This window comes from Lathyrus oleraceus, chromosome 5 (genome assembly GCF_024323335.1).
Source record: "Lathyrus oleraceus cultivar Zhongwan6 chromosome 5, CAAS_Psat_ZW6_1.0, whole genome shotgun sequence".
In the NCBI taxonomy this organism is placed as follows: Eukaryota; Viridiplantae; Streptophyta; class Magnoliopsida; order Fabales; family Fabaceae; genus Lathyrus; species Lathyrus oleraceus.
The window spans coordinates 36,838,725-36,842,922 of NC_066583.1; positions in this window are offsets into that span (position 1 = coordinate 36,838,725).

The window sequence follows — 4,198 nt, forward strand, 5'->3', positions numbered from 1 at the left end:
TATTATTTTGAACCTGGATCTAATGCCTTATTCTGAGTCATTCAAGGAGTATGTTATCTGATACATGGGGAAGATTATGAAGAAGACTATGAAGTTGTTAGCTTGGATGTGGCTATCTTTATTTGATGTCTTTCTCTTTATTATGCTAATTGCTTATTGATATTGCTTGATTTAAAATCCAAGGGAAAAGTGGGTTTCTATATGACATTCTTGTCTCTTGGATTGCATCCCATTGGTCAGATCTTTTCAACTCTTAACTTTTAATTTTTTGCTTAAGATTAGTCTCTTCATCTCCTCCCACTTCTTAAATTTCAAATCTCTCTTCCCTTTTTAAAACCTTCTTTGCTTGTTATTTCTAAACTTAGACTTTATTGCAAATTAGAAACTTTGGCCTTCTGCCATTGCATTTTTCAAACTCTCTTTTTCTTAATCAAACTTGTAAATGAATCTAACCATATTAGACTTAAAATTTCAAAAGACAAAAATAACTAACACTCATTCAAACTCTTTTAGGCCTCTTGTGCGTCTTTTAAACTCAATTTTTGTTAAAAGCAATTCACTCATTTTGAAATTGATACCATGAACTACAAGGTTTTGATCCCTCATTTTTATGTTGGTACGTAGGCACAAGTCCGAAGGTCTTGTTAAACACAAAAGTATAATCAATGAATTCTTTTTTCATCCATACACTCTATTTATTACAAACATCCTTTATACCAAAACACATACACACATAAAAAAGGGTTCCCTAGGAGTACCTAGAACACTTTGGGTGCTAACACCTTCCCTCTGTGTAACTAACTCCCTTACCTGTAATCTCTGGTATTTTTGTTAGTTTTGATTTGAAAACTTCTTATCTTTGGGTTTTGTTCGTACTTTTCCCTTTTTCTTTGGAAACAAGAAAAGCGCGGTGGCGACTCTGCTTTTCCCGATGTTAAGTTTATTCATAGTTTAACGGTCATGAATTTACCGCTACAGAAATTAAGTGACGACTCTGCTGGGGAGTAGTCCTTAGTGGGTTTAGCCTACTTTTTTATGTGTATATAGTTATGTATTTGTATGTTTGTATATTTGTTTTGTGTGATATAATCTGCTTGTTATGCTTGATGATCTCTGAGTGGTGAGATAAGTTCTAACCTGAACTTGAGTGGAATTAAGATATGAGGATGGTATAGTCATGTTCGACTTGTGTAGAGTAGTCCTTAACAAGTTGGCTTGAGACCTATCTACTTAGTGGAGACCCTTTTGGAGCTATTGATGTCACACAAGTTATTTGTGGTTAGGCACTACTTTCTCTTATTTGGGGTCCGAGAAGCTGAGGACCGTAGAACATTTAACCCAACTTGGCCTATTTAGGACGTAGTGCGGAGACTGTTCAAGTGTAGACTTGATAACAGTTGTTACGTGATACTACACTCCGACGAGTTTCTCTTAAGAATATTATGCATCGATGAGTCAGTCATCCTAACCTGTAATAACCGATAGATGGAATTAAGACTCTGGGAACTTTTTAGAACATGATCTACAGGTTTTATCCTTAGTACAATCCTTTGGGATGGTTCTTAACCTGACTCCATACTCGTGACTCACAACAAACCCTTGATTCTTGGTTGATCCAATCAAGTCTTGTCAATATCAATGGAACTTGGATGTTGATAAGGTGAAAACCATAATCCACCAAAATGGATGATTGATCTTGACAATGACTTGATTCATCCCTTGACCTTTATTTGTTTGCCTTGTGTGTGATCCCTTATTTGTGATTGTTGCATTCATGCATTCATGCGCATCATAACATTCATCACACGAAAAATAGCTTCAAGGAACTGACATTTTATTTGCAGATATTTTCAGACCATGGATTGTGGATGAAGGAACACTAAGAAGTACAGTTTCAGATGTTCCAATTTGAAGGAGCTAAGGAAGCTATCATCGTTTGTATTATATCCCTTGGACTTTAATCAACGTCATGAGAAGCTTTTATTTGTGTTGTCTGCTGATGTGGTTGAAGGTCTCTTGAGTGTTTTGGTTCAGTTCTACGACCCTCTCTACCGTTACTTCACTTTTCCCGATTATCAGCTTATGCCTATGTTGGAGGAGTATGCCCATATCTTGGGAATACCTGTTTCTGACAAAGTGCCTTTTAGTGGATTGGAGGAGATTCCCATATCTCATATCATAGCTGAAGCTCTTCATCTGAAGAAGTCTGAGATTGAGGCTCATTGGGTGAAGAAAGGAGGAATATTTGGGTTGACTTTCGAGTTCCTTATTAGGAAAGCTACTGCTTTTGCTCAAGCCGGTAGTGTGGACGCTTTTGAAGCCATCTTTGTGTTGCTCATCTATGGTTTAGCTTTGTTCCCTAACATTGACGGTTTTGTTGATGTTAACGCCATTAGAATCTTCTTGATTGGGAATCATGTGCCTACTTTGTTAGGTGATATGTACTTCTCTTTGCATCTAAGGAATTCTAAAGGTGGTGAAACTATTGTGTGTTGTGTTCCTCTTCTGTACAAGTGGTTTATTTCACACTTGCCTCAGACGTCTGCTTTTGTGGAGAACAAACAATGTCTACGGTGATCTCAGAGACTCATGTCCCTCACTAATGATGATATACTTTGGTATGACTCTGCATTGGGTAGCCTGGAGATTATTGATAGTTGTGGTGAGTTCTCTAATGTGCCTCTCATTGGTATACAAGGAGGAATCAACTACAACCCTGCTTTGGCTCATCGTCAACTTGGGTTCCCCTTGAGAGACAAACCTAATAACACTCAGTTAGAAGGTCTTTTCTATCAAGAGGGTAAAGATCCCCAACATTTGAAGCAGAAGGTGATACATGCTTGGCATAATATGCATAGGAAAGGAAGATTCGAGCTTGGTCCGTGCAATTGTGTAGCTTTGGAAGCTTACACTCTTTGATTGAAGAAGAGAGCTTTGGAGTTGAAGATGTCGTATGCTTGTGAGAGGCCTATGTCTATGGTTGTGGTTGAGCCATTAACTCTCCCTAACCAAGATGTAGAGGAGTTGGAAGACGCACTCACCAAGATGAAGCAAGAGAAGGATATGTGGGAAGAGCGGTTCCATGCTTTGAGCCGAAAGCATGAAGAGTTGCAACTTGAGTCTAAGGACAAAGATGCACTGATTAAACTTCTTGAGGACCGAGCAGTGAAGAGACAGAGAGAGCCAGAGGGTCCATCTTCCTCTAGTATGCCTCAGCCTTCCGGTGCTTGGAAGAAGATTGTTGACCAACTTGTCCTCGAGAAGGCTCAGATGAAGACTTCTTTTGAGATTGAGATTCGACGCATCTGAAGGAAGTATACGCCTGCAGCCTGATCATCTGACATTTTTGTTTGGGGATCCTTAGGATGATTAGTTTCCTTTCCTCTTGTATTTGTATTTTGGTTTCTGAAATTGTACTCAGTGTAATCCTTCCAAATTATATGAATAAAAGAGATTTTTATGGTCAATCAAATTGTTATTGTTATTTTGCAAATAAAATAGTATGTTCCTTGAAAATAAAAAGGAACAAAACATTGCATTTCATGCATCATTTGCACAACACGTTTTCTTCTGCCATATGTCTTATTGGTTATTCTTCTACGCTTCAGCCAAGTTGACTCACTGATACAACACTCGCGCCAATCAACCGAGAATCATGGAACATTTGGAACAAGAGAACCGGGAGCTGAAGGATGAAGTCACTCGTTTGACTGCCATGATGGAGTATGTTCTAGTTGCTCAGGATCAGTCTTCTCTAACACCTGCAACTCCTCATCCTCAAAGGACTGTCATTTCAGAGGTTGCTACCTCAATTGTGCCTGCCACTCAGTTTTCTCCAGCTATGCCTACCGGATTCCTGTGGGGAATGCCACCGAACTTTGTGCTTGAAGGGTTCTCACCTACTTTTGCTTCCATGCCGACATCTATCTCGGTCATGTCTGTTCCACCTCCAGTTGTTCACACCCTGCCTCGTGTCAAGGACACCATCTACCATTTCCAGTCGTCTGAGGGTCCAGATGTTTATGAGAAGATGGATGAGATGAAGGATCAGATCCTTGAGCTGAGAAAGGAATTGAAGACACTGAGAGAAAAAGATTTGTCGGTAAGAGTGCTGCTGAAGTTTGCTTAGTGTCGAATGTAAAAATCCCGGTGAAGTTCAAAGTCCATGACTTTGAAAAGTATAAGGGAAATACCTATC